Genomic DNA, 17,652 nt, shown 5'->3' on the forward strand with positions numbered 1-17,652 from the left:
GATCAATCCTTCCATACAATGATCAATGTATAAAAGGATTCAAAACCTCCATCATCTGAGACTCCAGAAGCTATTTATGAGCTTTCCTACTTCATGTGGCACACTTTGTTTGATATGTATGTTCTGGGTTAGTTCTGCCTTTTTTTCCCCCCAGGAAAATAAGTTCAAAAACAATTTTTTTAAACCAACAGCGTTTGGGCTGGGCCCCAGGCAGCTTAGTTAGCTGAGATACCCTTAGATAAGTATTATAAACATTTAGAAGTTACCTTGGCCAGAAAATCAGTGAGATTATTAGTGTTTTCTCCCAAAGAATACAGTATGCAGAAAAGGTAAAATCTAATTCAAATTACACAAATAATAACTCAGTACATTTGTGTGACACTTTAGAATTACAGAGTACCTTCACATCTATTACTTCATTTAGTCCCTATAAGATTAATGTGAGGTAGATGTTATTCTCTTATTTACCAAGTTGAGTAACTTGCCTGAGGTGACACAGGTGCTATGTGATCAAAGCCAACTCTATATATTACTCCTTCATTGAGGACAATCCTGGTGTCCATACTAAGTGAGGCGCTGGGGCAAAAACAATGAGTAAGACAGTGTCTTTCTTTACAATGGGTTTGCAGTGTGTATACACATATTCTCAGTAACATGTCTCATGCCTCCTGGAGTGAGCGAGAAGGCGGTCTTTTTGCTAATAGACAAGAAAACCCACGCCAGGCACCATTCCAGTTGAGTCTATCTGCCCTGTTTCAGCTTTGACCTGGATAGGTCATAAACCATGTGAAAAGATTGCTCAGTCATTGTGCCGATTCGGTCTTTGCTGAGATTCATACAAGTTGCCTAAAAGCTGAAAAGCAACCTGATTTATCAGATCATTGTTATGAGAGCCATTAATGTCACATTCATTGTGTCAGGCTGCATCTGTGCCCAGGTTACTCCCTAGGAAAAAGTAGGGGCAAGTCTGGAAGTTGCAGTAACTAAGAAGAAACCGTGACCTGAAAAAGGTTCAACGTGACCACAGCTAGAAGTGAATGAAAAAGTATCTGCTGATAGCTGAAATGGAATAGAGTGACATGAAATATTATTCACTCTGATGTCCCCTAAATTATACTGAAACATTGTCAGAACATCATTATATAAAACTGTCAAACTGTTGGCCAAAGACAAAGTTAGTGGTCTGGTTACTGGAGAGTTATCCCTGCAGGCATGCAAAATATTACAAATGGCCATAGCCTGTGTCAGCAGTCTGCCCCTCCCCCGCCTCCCTCCACCTCCTGCACCCATCCTTCTCTCCGCACTGAAAGGCTTCCCTCTGGTATATTTAGGCTTTGTCCCCTATTTCTCTCCTGAACTATTATTCACCCAGGAGTTACTCCTCCCTAGTCCTTTGAGATCTGGCATCTGGCATGGCTCATTTTGCAGCTGGGAATCCTCCAGAACTTGCAATCATAGTCCCCTTTGGGGGAAGCTGCCACTCCTTCACATGGGACCAGCAGACAAGACAGGCCATTGTTTTCTCTGCTCAAACCATTTGTTTTCCACAGTATCACTCCAAAAAGCTGTATGATATAAGAGCCTTTACCAAATGGCTGAGGTAACTTGGCCAAAGAACTGGGCCAAGAAAGGAATAATTTAGTTCAGTAGAAATAGTATAGGGGCAAAGCAGCCAACATGTTTAAGCCTGTGCAGCAGTGCCTACCTGCACCACCCTCCCACCAAAACCCTCAGCCCGTTGCCGTCTCCACCTTTCTTGTGGTGATCTCTATCTTCATCTTTAGAAAGCACTGGACAGAGAATTGGAATGAACTAAGGAAATAGGGTAATGTGTCCACAGGCAAGTTGAAAGGAGGGACAGGATCAGTATGGTAAGTGTCACCAGTGATGCACCATATCCTCTTGAGTTCAGACAGGTTTGTTTTGATAATGCTATTCTCTGGGTGATTTGTAGAAATCACATACACACATCAATTCTTCAAATTATGATCACTTGAAAGGTCTGGCTTATTTTTAGGTTGAGAGAAGAAGAGCCTAAATTAGATTATAACAATATTTGGATGGATGGATTTATATCATGTTTTACAAAATCATGTTTTAAATCCAGTAAATGTCAGCCAGAATCTGGGAAGAAAAACTTCGGGCACAGAACAGCTGCTAAAGAGTCTCGTAAATAGAGATATATAATGCTGAATTTTCTTAAAGGGTACCCAAAGTAAAGTATCTCTGCCATGGAAGCCACCCACTCAGCAATTCGACTATCAAAAAATATTTCCACTGTACAGAGAGAATCTTGTGCCAAGCCAGGTGCAACCATGACAAACTGTAAATGTCTAAAGTTGTACAAAAAGCCTCTTTATAAAATAGTGGTTGGATATTTTTCCAATAACACTGAATATCAAAAGACAGCACCAACAGTACATTTCCAGAAATCATAATCACTTCCTCCATTAAAAACATCTACTCAGAGCCTTCCCTTGTGACGAGCAACTTCATCTGGCTTTATTTTTATAACACTTCTAATGGTTCAACTGTGCAATGGGCCAGCCGTTGTGAACAGGCCAGTTCTATTATTAGATTGGTTTAGAAGAGTCTATAATCCCAAAGAGTGAAGAGATTTATTCTCCAAAACTGGCTGTTCCCTCACAATATAAACTCTAGTCAAAGAACTTCTGTCTCTGGGAAATGAAGCGGATTTGGAAAATAAGGCGGTTTTAAACTGCTTATGTGAATACATTTTTTAAGAGTTGACTAAGTCACTGTTCTCTCCGTAGTACAAGAGATTTCAGTCTGTACCACTGAGGAAACACATTGTTGGCTTGTTTATGGACCTGTAGTTTACTAGGCCTAGGGTGACAAAGTACCAAAACCTGGGTCACTTAAAAAGAAATTTATTATCTCACAGTTCTAGAAGCAAGAAGTTCAACATCAAGTTGTTGACATGGTTAGTTCCTTCCGAAGGCTGTGAAAGAGAATCCATTCCATGCCTCTGTCTTAGCTTCTGGTGGTTTGCTGGCAATTTTTGTCATTCCTTAGGTTCGGCTACATCACCCCAATCTCTGCCTTTATCTTTACATGGTATTCTTCCTCTGTGTATCTGTGTCCCAATCTCCCCTTTTTATAAGGACCCCAGTCATATTGGATTAGGATCCCACTCTATTTCAATGGGACCACATCTTAACTAATTACATCTGCAACAACTCTGTTTCCAAATAAGCTCACATTCTGAGCTACTGGGGTTAAGACTTCAACATATGAATTTCAAGGGGACACAATTCAACTCATAACAGAACCAAATCCATGTTCGGTATCTATTGGACCAACTTCCAGAAAATCATCCTAAAAGAAAAAGAATTCAGTTGTAAACTAATGCTTTCCTTTCACTTTTCTCTTATATGCCACCTCTCTGTTCTTGGCTTTTGAAGGAGGGATGCATATTTATGAATGATAGGCTTTTATCAGGGTAAAAGCTGTGGAAAGTTTTGATCCATACTTAGACATTAGAATTAAATTTTACCAGAGACTAATTTCCAAGACTGGAAATGAGTAAAGTAATATTGTTAGGCTTTATTTTAAGAGCTAAAAGTAGGGGTGCCTGGGTGGCTCAGTCGGCTAAGCAGCTGACTTTGGCTCAGGACATGATCTCATGGTTTGTGAGTTCGAGCCCTGTGTCAGGCTCTGTGCTGACAGCTTGGAGCCTGCTTCAGATGCTGTGTCTCCCTCTCTCTCTGCCCTTCCCCCACTTGTGTGCGCGCTCTCTCTCAAAATTAAATAAAACATTTAAAAATTTTAAGAGCTAAAAGTAAAATAATGGGAGCATTTTAAGTATGATAGCTAAATTTATTTCTTAAGTTGGAAATCACTTGGCTCGGGGTAGGTTTGTTTTTTGTTTTTGTTTGTTTGTCTGTTTGTTTGTTTTTACAAGAAACCAAGAGATTTTCCCCTCATCACCATGCAAACTTTGCCATTGTTGGCCTTCTTCCTTAAACTATGTTGGCTCTTATGCCTAGCTCTTCATTTTTTATTCTTTTCCTGCCTTATTCTCACTCTTTGCCACTTCAGGGTATCACACACGTCGCCTTCCAACTGCTAAATGTAGAATTTCCTCCAAATTATACTCCAATCCTATCCTCTTTCCCTGCTCTATCCTGTGATTGTAGTTACTTCCTGGATCCAATTATCATTTTTAGGCACCTGATTCCTAAGTTGATATTCTATCCTTGACTTCTCTAGCTACAGACTCATATTTCCAGTTGTTTGCACCTGAAACTCAATAAAACTAAAATTGAGAGCATCATATCCTCCACTCCCTCTGCTATTTTCTCCTCTCTATTATGTTGTTTCTGTTAATTTATTATTCTTCCACTCCACCAGGCTCAGAACCTTGCAATCATCACATATGTGTTTCTTATTGTTTCCATTATTCAGTCATTCTAGAAATTCTGTTGTCTCTGTCTCTGATATGTATGTGATCTGTCTTTAAGTTGTCTTAGTCCAAAGCCCTTATTATTTTTCACCAGAGTCTAAATTGCTTCCTGTTATCTCAGCCTCTCTCCGCTCCATTCTAAATTATACCCTGCTTCTCCCACTTCCAAGAGTTCAGCTGGAAAACATAACTGATTCTCCATTTCCTGTAAATTTTAAACTGAGACATCAGTTTTAAACTGGCATTTCTGACCTCTATGATATGGATATACTCTTCTGGTTTTCCTTATCTCCTTCCAGTTCTATACAGGTACCCCCTTCTTTGGCCAGAGTAGACTGCTTGCTTTTTTTCTTCCAAAGGATTTGAAAGAAATGGATTTTTCCAAATAGTGTATTCTTTAAGGCTAAAGACTTATTTATTCCATGTTCTCCATTAAGTCATTTCTGATAACCAAACAATATCTCTGATGTTTAGCATTTTGTTTGTGTTTCATTCCACTTAACACAAGCCTTAACAGAATGATAGGCCCATGGTATATGCTCAACAAATGTCTTAACTGACTACCTTTCCCAGGATGCCTTGCTTTAGAGTTACTGACATTCTTGTCTTACCTTGTCTACCAGATTGCAAAGAAAGTAAGGATTCTAGGAAGGATCCCAGAAAGGAAGGATTCTATTTCATTTATCTCTTTATACCCCTAAATGCTCTTCCAATCATTTTATTCTGGGCCTTTGATAGATAACTAATCAAAACTACTGATTTAAGCCAAAAATGATATTAGAGAATCAACATGACACACCAAAAAAAAAATGTTATAAACTTCCCATCCAATGGACAAGAAGGTCAAAATTATTATTTGATCTAAATATTTTGTTAAATGTACATCATTCACTAGATTATGTAACCTTATCTTTGAAACATCATAACAACCCTCTTATGAATATCCCATGGGCTGCTAATGGTTGGATACTTGAAGGAGTGGGGTGAGGAACAGCAGAAGGAAACTTCATGCACCCATGAGCGCTAGTGAAAGTGATGGGAAAGAAATGACCCCAAATCTTAATCTCAAGAGTGTCCCCATGACAACATTTTCATATGCAGCTCTTCCTATTGTGCTTTAGTGTAAGATTTCCTGCAAAAGACAGACCTTTAGTTTTGCCTCCTAATTACTTACACTGAACATTCAATAATAATAATAATAATAATAATAATAATAATAATAATAATAGTTGTTCTTCCCTGTACTTTCGCACAAGCTCACAGTAAACCATCCAAGTCTATTTTTGATTTATCTTGGAGGCTGAGTTCTCCAAAAGAAGAATGAGAGTCTGCTTTCTCCTCTAACACAATAACCTTGGTTTCCCTGAGCTTGTGGATACATATTGAGCAATAGTGATGCTGGAATTTCTGAAAATGCAGAGAAATTTGACACCATGATGAAACAAACGCAGTCTAAAACTACGGGTTTACAGATACGGAAACTATTTGCTATTTTTGTTTATATAAGACAAATACAGATCCCTCTCCACAGAAAGTTAGTCTAGTCCTGAATACCTTAAAATATAATTCAAATTGAAAAATATAATAGACTTTTTTTTCAGAAAAAGGTTATAGAGAATTTACTATACGTAAATAAATTTTATACAGTCTATTGCATAAAATCAAGTCACTAGAACCACTTAGATGAAAGAACTTGTCCAAGTCTTGTGGAGATGGTATTAGCATTCAGGAAAATTGCTGTTTCCAGCAAAGGACAGTGAAAAGCAAGCTAGTCTGAGGTGTTTGGGTGAGGTTAGTGTTTCAGAGGCTGAGCTCCGGAGAAAGATGCCTGGTCTCCATCCTACTGACTGCATCTGTTATGCTATGATTATTATTTACACTAGTCAGTTACTATATCAAATTAAGCTGATAACTTTTTCTTTCTTTCTTTCTTTCTTTCTTTCTTTCTTTCTTTCTTTCATTCTCTCTCTCCCTTCCTTCCTTCCTTCTTTCCTTCCTCCCTCCCTCGCTCCCTCCCTCCCTTTTGGCTCTAAGGCATTTGGATATCAATGGCTTTTTAAAAATGGCTTTATTGAGATGTAATTCATATACCATACATTTCACCCATTTAAAGTATACAATAAAATAGGTTTTAGTATAGTCACAGAATGGTGCAACCATCACCATAATCTAATTTTTTTAAATTTTTTTATTTTAACGTTTATTTATTTTTGAGACAGAGAGAGACACAGCATGAACGGGGGAGGGGCAGAGAGAGAGGGAGACACAAGCAGAAGCAGGCTCCAGGCTCTGAGCCATCAGCCCAGCGCCTGACGCGGGGCTCGAACTCGCGGACCGCAAGATCGTGACCTGAGCTGAAGTCGGACGCTTAACGGACTGAGCCACCCAGGTGCCCCATACCATAATCGAATTTTAGGACATTTTTGATCTGTGTTTTTTGCATAATAAATTACCAACTCTTTTTTTTTTTTCATTTGCTGTATTCTAATTGCTTTTTTAGAATTCTTCCTACAGTCCCTGTACAGGCTATGTTGAATAATAGAAGAAACCACTTTATTAATGGAGGAGGTACACAAATTAAGTTTTTTTTAAGTTGGGGAGGGACACAAATTTTAATTAATGTGAGGATAGTACTGGATGAACTCTATTTTCCTGGCTGTCTCACAAAAGGTCTAAGTTCCTAAAATTAGGCTGGTAGGACAGAGGAAAAAAAGCAATGGCCTAATTATTTTTTTCAACAGTGGGATTGGAGGTTGAACTCATGCCCTGAGAATGAAATGAATTCCCTTATCCAAGTATACATTGTAACTTTTAAGGGTCTGGGGAAGGGGAAAATGCAATCCTATACTTCTAAGTGGTATAGAGAGTAGTAATAAAACGTTGTATCATGGGCTGGATAGGTACATTCTGAGGGGGGAGAGGAGTATATTGCTTATTTCATCCCTTGGCTAAGCCCAGATGGACTAGGACCAGCAATATATGACTGGGCATCTGAAGGACAGGGCCTGTTCAGTGTCAGCTTGAACAGGGCATAGAATGTAAGTACCTGTGCAGGAAATTAAACCCTAACGATGGTATTCCAGAACCATGGTTCTGAAGTTGAGGTGGGATGGGCTGAAAATGAGGTCAAATAACCAATGAAGAAAAACTGGAACCACTTCACAAACTCCACCTTGTCTAGCTGTGTTCAAAACACCCAACACACATCAATCTGCACTGAAATCCCTTGGTTCAGACACACAGATTGGTTTTTGCAAACAAGGCAGTAGGTTCAGAAAAAACCGAGCAAGTCTATTGCTGCCAGTCCCAGAAGTTTCCTGGATTAGTTCAGGCAACAGCTGCATAAATATTTCTTACATTGGCTGCCTGCCTTACTCCACTTCTTTGTAGGAAAGAGCTTTGCAGAAAGATTTTTTTTTTTTTTTGGCAGTTCAGTTTACTACTTGTATCTTGTGCAGATTGACTTGAAGAACATTATTTCTAAAACTAGGAGTGTTCCAGGCATAACTACTGGAAGCTAAACAGACACTACCAATTTTTCTCTTTCTCCGTCTGGTTTATTCCTATTCATCCTTCAAGACTTAGCTTAGAACATTCAGTATCAAGTAATGATAAGGATCAAACAATAAAACTCTAAACCTTTAGTAAGTAACAGAAAGAAACACTCAAATAAATGGGAAGATATATCTATTTAATGGAAAGAAAAATTCAAAATTACGAAGAAATCAATTTTTCCTAATAGTATTTATTCTCTATAATAACAGTCAAAATCTCAATGAGCTTGTTAGGAGTTGACAAAATGACTCTGAAGTTTATCTAGAAAAATTTAAATGCTAGGGGGAGGCTGGGTGGTTCAGTTGCTTAAGTGTCTAACTCTTGGTATCAGCGCAGGTCATGATCTCACAGGTTTGTGAGTTAGAGCCCTGCATTGGGCTCTGCACTGTCAGTGCAGAGCCTGCTAGAGATTCTCTCTCTTCTCTCTCTCTGTCTCTATGTTTCTCTCTCTCTCAAAAATAAATAAATAAGCAGTTTTTTTAATGCTAGAAAATTAGGAAAATTCTGAAAAACAATGAGAGAACTTGTCTACACATGTTATAAAGCTAGAATCTGTACTGACCCATGAACTCCTAGACTCCAGTGAGTGCAACAGAATAGGGCCTATAAATAATCCCACATGATACATGAAATCAGCACTCAATAATAGTTACGATTTTGTGAGCCCTGATAATGTGCCCTGTAATCTTCTAAGCCCTTTACATACAGTCATGTATGCAGTCCTGACAACTCCAAGAGATAGATACGCATCTCTGTTTTATATGTAAGAAATCAGGTCCAGTGTGTAAGCAGTGGAGCCAGAAGCTGGACCCACACAGCCTACCTCCAAGACCCACTCTCTTAATCACTACTCTATATAGTATTTTAAAGCAACAAGGAGAAAATATCACTCCAGATAGGTGGCTCACTGAAACCCTACCTCACTTTTTATATCACAGCTTATTCTAGATGGCTTAAATGTTTAAATATAAAAATAAAACCATAACAGTAACCGAAGGGGCATCCGGGTGGCTCAGTGGGTTAAGTGTCTGTCAGCTCAGGTCATGATCTCATGGTTCATGGGATCGGGCACTGCATTGGGCTCTGTGCTGACAGTGCGGAGCCTGCTTGGGATTCTCTCTCTCTCTCTCTCTCTCTCTCTCTCCCTCTCTCTCTCTGCCCCGTCCAGACTCATGCACATGCTCTCTCTCTCTCTCTCAAAATAAATAAATAAACTTATAAAATAAATATAACTGAAGAAAATATGGGCTTTTAGAAATCTTGATGTAGAGAGGCCTTTTTACAGCCCATACAAAAGTCAAAATCAAAATAGAAAACACTGATAGATCTGACTCAAACATTTTAAAAACATAAAGTCAAACGAATAAGTGAAATAATAATCGCAGTACATACGACAGGCAAACATTAACATTCCTAGCATCAAAAGATCTTTTACAAACCAACCAGGTGGTGATAAGCATGCCAATGAATACATACATAAATAACTCATAAAAATTTTAAAAATAGAAAAAATGTGAAAAGATGCTTAAATTTATTAATTATTAAAGAAATGCACATTAGAATAAAAAGAATTTTCATTTATCAGATTGGAAAAGACTTGATAGATAAAATTCAATGTTGACAAAGGCACAGGAAAACATGGAAACTTGAATTTGTGCAACTTTTCTGGAGAGCAATTCGCATTTGTAAATCAAATTTCTTATGTGTGTAACTTATGGTCTAGCAATTCATCCAGAGACTTATCTGTAAAGATCACTGCCTGAGTATCCACAGATATATATACAATAATATTAAGTATAGAATTATTTAAAATTATTTAAATTTCCCCTATCACTTGATAGGGGAAACAACCTAACTGTAGTTTGATAAGAGACTAGCTAAATAAAGGCCCAAAATATAGGAGGAAACTATATACCTGTGAAAAGTGATATAATTTCAAATTTATTGATATGGAATAATCCAGGATATATTGTTGAATGAAGAAAATCAAGATACAGAAGAACACGTGGAGCACAGCCACATTTATATAAAATTATAGCTACACACACACACACACACACACACACACGCCCAGAAGATTTACTTAATCTTTTGTCACCAAAATATCAACCTGTGATCATCTCTGGGTGAAGAGACTTGGGGTGAATTTTACTCTCTTGTTTATATTTTCATGTATTATTTGGAATTTTTAAATAAGCAAATAAATACAACTAAACAAAGAAACATAAGAGATCCAGCTGAAGCATTGCCTTTTCAGGAAGCCTTCCCTAACTCTAGGCTGGTCTAAGTATTGCTCTCTGACCTCCCATAGCACCCTGTGCACATCTCAACCACAGCAAAACCATATTATAATGTAAAGACATCACTTGCCATTAACTCACAAGCTTTGAATACCCTACTATCCTATTTATTTTGTTTTTCCTGTGTGAAGCTCAGGGACAGGCACGTAGCAGGCAGTCCATGACTCAAACTGTCTGGGAACTCAAACAACATCCTATAAAGTGATATATTCTAAGAGACCATAGGTGTCAAGTTTTATGAGATTAGGATGTGATTTTTTTTCAAGAGTTTCAATGAGATAAATAAAACATGGGAAAAGGCAAAGTAATGGCCTTTTTTTATGGCTCTGTCTGCCTTCAAGCAAGATACAGGGTCTCAACGAATTAACATTCTTCAAAATCTTTTGAGTACTACTGTTTAAATCTTGACAATGACGGACACTGTCTTATTACAGGGAACATGTCTACTTTTTCTGGAACTCTCACTTTCTGGATCTGCAGACTGGAAATGGGCATGTTTCACCCAGCAACAGCCATTTAACCTTCAATGACTGGTGATGAGGAATAGCTAAGAGTGTTTGCTCTAGGGCCCTGCTTTTGGCATGCTTTATTTCAGCTCCAAATTTTCCAGTGAACTCTGTCTCTATTTTGACATTGAAAACAATGTTTCAGCACTGAGGGACACTCAAAAATGTTTCACAATAAACTCCTCTTATCTGTTTGTTGACTTCATCATGTGAGGTTTGCCTTTAGCCAGATTACAAATTATATTCCAGGGATAGTGCATAAAAACAGATACGAATTGCAGGTAGAAATGGTCTCTAAAAGGGGTGCCTGGGTGGCTCAGTCAGTTAAGCATCCGACCATGACTCAGATCATGATCTCATGGTTCATGGGTTCAAGCCCCATGTCGGGCTCTGTACTAACAGCTCAGAGCCTGGAGCCTGCTTCAGATTCTGTGTCTCCCTCTCCCTCTGTCCACTCCCACTCGTGCTCTCTCTCTCCCAAGAATAAATGAATATTAAAAAAAAATTAAAAATAAGAGAAATGGTCTCTAATTAGTAGCTATTATTAGATAGTCACATGAAATATACAATACATGAAAAGGGGAGTAGGTAACATATCAGATACCCCAAGAGTAAAAAGGAGCCCTCTGAGTGAAATTAGTTAAAAACCTAAAGACCTGTACCCAATATCCAAACTGTTAATGTATGTATAAACATCTGCCAGAAGACAGTGTTGGTTTTGTGATGTTAGTGGTGCTATTACTGCTTAAATTCAAACATGATACAATGGCAGTAAATGAAAAGGTACAGCTTTACCCCTCATTACACCAACTAGAGAGAATGCCTTCTTATTATTCTTGGGTTTTTCAGGTAGTTACTTCATCATTATGCTTGTTTGCCTATGTTTAGGCGGGTGTGATTTTCACACGCTCCTCCAGCCAGTGAAAGCACCAGCCTTTAGTGATCATGTGAAAGCTGTGACTCTTATTTTATAAATATTGACACTGCTAGGTCAGTCAGTGTCTTTCTGAGTGTTTATTTACTTAATCTTTTGTCAGTGAAGTTTAGCATTTCCACAACATGTTACTTTAAGCACGTGTCATCATTTTGAACTTGCCATATTACATAAGACTGTTTGTAAGACCTGTAATGCATGGCTAAGCATTTGTTTATTTAAAATCAATGGACCAAAATTTTTAAGAAACGTAAAATGTTGGAGTATATGAATGAAATACTACCAGGAAAAAGAAGGATAGAGGAAGAATTAAAGGGTGATTAGAAACTAGAAGAGTGATGGGCACCTGGGTGGCTCAGTCAGTTAAGTCAGCATCTGACTCTTCATTTCAGCTCAGGTCATGATCTCACCATTTGTGAGGTCAAGCCCCACATCAGGCTCCTCGCTGTCAGTGCAGAGCCTGCTTGGGATTTTCTCTTTCCCTCTCCTCTGCCCCTCCCCCACTCGTGCTTATTCTTTCCCAAAATAAATTTAAAAACTTAAAAAAAAATTAGAACCAGATGCAAATAACCTACAAGCTGTCATCAAAACAACTGCACATAAATCGTATAACATAGAACATTATAACATTTTTATATGATAAACACTGTAGTTAACTTAGATACAGTTGTAGGACCACAGGGTCTTTTTTTTCCCACTTTACACAAATATAGTATTCACTTTCAAAGTAAGGCAATCTGTTATATATTCAATCAAGTCAATGACCATTTAGACTTCTTTTTTGAAAAAGTCTGTTCATGCCTCCCTAAACTTGAATTTCCAAATAAGCAGGACAAGTAGTTCTTTTCATAATTCAATCATTGGACTCATTAAGAATTGTATTGGAGAAGAATGAGCTGTTAATAAATATATAGAATAAAAAGATATAGATAAAAGACTTAGGTACAGAATAAAAATATATAGATAAAAGACTTATGTAACTATTAGAATCTACTAGAGTAGCTCACAGTAAGCCAGCTACATCTAATTTTCAATACTACTGATAACTATTTCTTGATTTAGCAACCTGAGACACTCTCTCAGTGACATACTGTGACAGACACTTCATGTCACATTACCTCTTGCTGTCTCCTGCTTTCAAATGATATAATTTATATAATTTCATATAAAATGCTTAAATTCCCTTTATTGTTTCATCATTTTTAGATACTATTAATTCCCTCTCTATAAAATGAGGACATAACAACCCTACATGATCCTTCACCTCTTTTCTATCCCCAACTCCCAGCTTTTGTCAACTACACCAGGACTTTTAATTTATAAGTATTTGTACATTTACATTTACAGCCATGTTGTCCTTGTCTTATAGCTTTATTTAAAAGCTTCTGATCTTCACTTAGTGGTTAATTTAATTTAATTTTTAATTTTTTTATGAGGCAGAGAGAGACAGACTGCAAGCTGTGGAGGTGCAGAGACAGAGGGAGATACAGACTCTGAAGCAGGCTCCAGGCTCTGAGCTGTCAGCACAGAGCCCAACATGGGGCTTGAACTCACAAACTGTGATATCGTCACCTGAGCCAAAGTGGGGTGCTTCACTGACCGAGTCACCCACTTGCCTCCACAGTCAACTTTAAAAATTAAAGAAAAATGACATATTATTATATCTCTGCTCAAAGAAAATGATCTAAGAATCAACATAAAATTAATTCTCTTTTCTTTTACTCAAACAATTCCTCAGAATCAGGCCACAGTTTACTTTGTGTCATATACGGAAATAATTTTCTTGTACAAGTTTTTGGTTTTTTTCTGAAGTTTCTAGTTACCTTTTTTTTTTTCTACTGGACAAGAGACATATTAACACTTCATCATATCATTAGGTAATCCAGCTACTTCTAATTCCCTCCCCATCCATTCATCTCCTCCATCTTTTTGTTTCTTTTTACCTGATTTTGTCAATAGAAAGATATTTGACATCCTTTTTTTCAATGATTGATTTATTGATTGATTTTTGAGAGAGAAAGTGCAAGTAGGAGAGGGACAGAGAGAGATGGGGACAGAGGATCTAACACAGACTCTACACTGACAGGCTAATGGTAGCAAGCCATGGGGCTCAAACTCACAAACCTCAAGATCATGACCCAAGCCAAAGTTGATATTCAACTGACTAAGCCACCCAGGTGCTCCAGATATTTGACATCCTTGACATCCATCTTTAAGGTCACTTATTTTTCTTTATACATTATTTCTCTTTGTTCTACTTTTGAATTCATTTTTATTGAATTTGGGGGAGAATCATATTTTTAATTTCCAGTAATTTCCTCCTGTTCTCTTTTGCATAAAACATTAAGTATAACTTACCTGATAGATATCATTCCTTTTTGAAACTCTCTGAGGATATTAACTAGAATTGAAAAAATCTGTCTTCTCCCCTAAATTATCTCTGGATTTTTTGGTTCATACTTTCTTTATTCATCTTAGTCCCATTATTTAGAGCTTTTGGTTTTCCCCAGGTTATCTGTTCATATATATGAAAGAAAGCCTAGGTTGATGAATTGCAAGTAGCTTATGTGAATTTCCTCTACTGTTGAGTAGGTTGTTTTTTCTCAACAGATGCAACTCCGGGAAGATTTCTGAGTAAGTGGGCAAGTCATGTCAATGGGTAGGCTTCTTTAAGATATGTAGGTAGAGAGCACAAAGACCATCAGGGTTTCACTTCCAGTATCAGAACAGGAGGGCTCCTCTCTGGGGTCCACACCTTCACTAGAAGTACTAACCCTCTCCAGACTAATTGTTCACTCTGCAAGTATCATCATGTCAGTAGTACTGCATACATGCTTTCCTTAGGTGGGAAGAAGCAACTGTTTTGTGTACAAACTGCCCACTTCCCTCACTGGTTCTCTATACCTGTCAACTCAAGCTACTGCAGGAAAGGTGGTTCACACCTTTTCTGCTATAGCCTTTTATGCTAGGGCTTATATGTACAAGCCAAAAAAACAAGCTGAAGGTTTTAGGTATTCTTTTACTGTTATTTCAGTGGCATCTGAAGAGGGACAGTGGATAAACATATGTACTCTGGGGACTATCTTTTTATTGAGAGAGAGAGAGAGAGAGAGAAGAAGGGAGGGGCAGAGAGAGGGAGAGAGAATCCCAAGCAGTCTCCACACTCAGCACAGAACTGGATGTGGGGCTCAATCTCACAACTATGAGATCATGAGTGGAAATAAAGAGTCAGACGCTTAACTGACTGAGCCACCCCGGTGCCCCGACTATCCTTGTCTAAAAACTTGCGTTGTGAATTCCCTCCCCCCTCTGCCCAATATCTTACCTTCTTTCCTTTCACCCTTCCTCTCTTCATCCTTCTATTCTTCTGTTCCTCTCTCCTTTTCATTTACAGAGAAGTGCCTAGAAGTTAAGGAAACATTAGAATTAAAAACAGTGATGAGAATTTTCCTTTTTTAAAAAATAGAAGTTCTTTATAATGTCCACAAAAGAAATATCAGCTATTTGTTTTCCAGAGACCTAAAACTAAATGTAAATTCAGTGTACTTTTCTTCTAGACAAATCTGTTTGTAGATTTCTACTGTGAACATGAATATGTATATTTGAAGAAAAAAATGTACAGGTACAATTAATTGGTATATAGTTCATTGAACATGCCACACTAGCATAAGAATAATTCAGATAAAAATTATATTGAAACAAAGAATATCCTTAATTCTTCCTCACGTGAATTTAAGAAATAATTTACTGAGTGATATATCAGATATTGGGCTAGAAATGCTAATCCCTATGAGATAGGTATTAATATTCCTATTGTGCAAATAAAAATTCAGGGAAGTTAAAACAATTTACCCAGGAACACAGAAGCTAGTAAATGACAAAGCCAAAATTTAAACCCAGATCTCTGTGCTGTTCCTAATCATTTTCCTATTATACCTTAGAGATATTAAGAAATATACCCTTATATACCTTATTCATATATCCCACAGTATTGTAAATGCTGCCCGAGGACCAACCAAGACATTTAAAATGGGTGTGGCAGCTATGAATTAGAAAAACTTCAGCTCCCTGGAAATGCAATTCGAAATCCTTGTGTTCAGTGAGTCAGTTAATTAAGTTACACCCATTTTCACTGTGTAAGTTACAATGTGTTTGCCATAAACAAATAGACCCCTTAAGGATGGTAAGGATTTTCCAACACTTCCCATAGAAAAAGCTCAAGCTAGAGGTGTGTGGTGTGGAGAGAAGAACCTTGGGAGTTCTTGGAAGAACAGACAGAAATGGCCTTGGGAGACAGACAGAAATGGTTTTCGATTCTTTTGCCACTTCCTAGCTGCCTAAGTGCATGACATTTATTTCCAAGACTCAGTGCTCTCATCTCTAAAACGGAGATGATAATATCTTCTTCACTGAGTTATGGTGAAGATTAAATGAACAAAGTGCTGGCAAATAATAGATGTTTAAATGGTAGTTCCTTTCCACTGTAGTGTCTTTTATTTAAATACCTTATAATTTACAGGTAAGATATTTGGTCATATACATAGTAGTAAATAAAAACCCTATCGTTGAATAAGCATTCTTTCTAGAATATATATGTATATGTTAAGTTCAAATATTCTTTTAGGTATGATTTACTATGTGACTGTATACTGCTTAATAGGATCATTTATTGTAAGGTCTTTGAAAATCAGTTCTTCAAAATATATATTTCTCCTGAAGTGTTTTAATTTAACATATCTATCCTCCTACATCTTCGGTCAATTTAATTAGATTAACATTTGTATTATGGTCACTATAACTAAAGACAACCATTTTCTAAGACACTTGGAACATAACCAGGAACTTTGTGGTGCACTTTTCTCCCAGTAAAATGCAATAAGGAAAATGTTCAAATGGAAAAATATATACCAATTCACATAAAGGCCAGAGTGAAGAACGTGGAAGAAAGCACTTACTTGTACTTTGATCTCTCATTTGTCCATCCTTTAGATAAAATATTTGCTCCCTTTTGGACTTGGAAAATGTAAACAAGTATCCATATAAGGAAAATAGTCACTTAAGTTCTAAAGTGTGACTTACATGTGGCCGGTTCAGACTTGTTTGTGACAAATGTGTACGTGTTGTCAGAAGGTTATTCCAACATTTCAACTCTACTCTTGAATTGCTATGTTGTAAAACAAAAATGTTCTGATAGCAAAGATTATTCTGAAAGGTGGATTAAGAGGAGAAAAAAGGAGACATAAAAGAAGCAGCAATGTTTAACTGAAGTTAATGACGAGTTTCAAGTAAGTATCATTTAGGGATAAAAGGTAAAACTCAGTGGCCTTTTGTCTTGGCTGAAAGGAATCTGAGAGTAAATTTATTTCTCAATCATAATAAATATATTAGACTAGGTATTAGACTACTTCTATGTTATTGAAGTTTTTAATTACTCTGTTCTATGTGTTGAAATTTTTTAATTACTCTATCAACAATCTTAATGCAGACATGACTTTAACTCAGAATTTGGGGGGGAAATATACACTTAAAAATGAACAGATATAGATATCGACATAATCTTGGTGAACAAACCAACTGATGATATGAAGAGTTATTTTTTTAAACTTCATTACAAAGACATTGAAAGGATACACCCTGAATTCTTTTCAGCTGGCACTCTTGAGGATTTACGGAGTGTGATGGGAAAAGAGGACTTTGTCAATATAAAATTCTGTGCTTGCTGTTTCTTTTTCAAAACAGAAGCACACTATATTTATAATTCAGAAAAACTTTAAAAGCTTTTTTTTTTTAATCATCATTATCCTTTAACCCAACAGTGTAAACAACACATGGAATAAAGAGCTTTGGGGCAGAATGCTCATTGACATCAATATGTCAGGAAATAAATGCATAGATGACTTGACCTTAAATGATCTCCAAAAAAGGATGTCT

Source organism: Lynx canadensis, chromosome C1, assembly GCF_007474595.2.
Source record: "Lynx canadensis isolate LIC74 chromosome C1, mLynCan4.pri.v2, whole genome shotgun sequence".
NCBI classification, from domain to species: Eukaryota; Metazoa; Chordata; class Mammalia; order Carnivora; family Felidae; genus Lynx; species Lynx canadensis.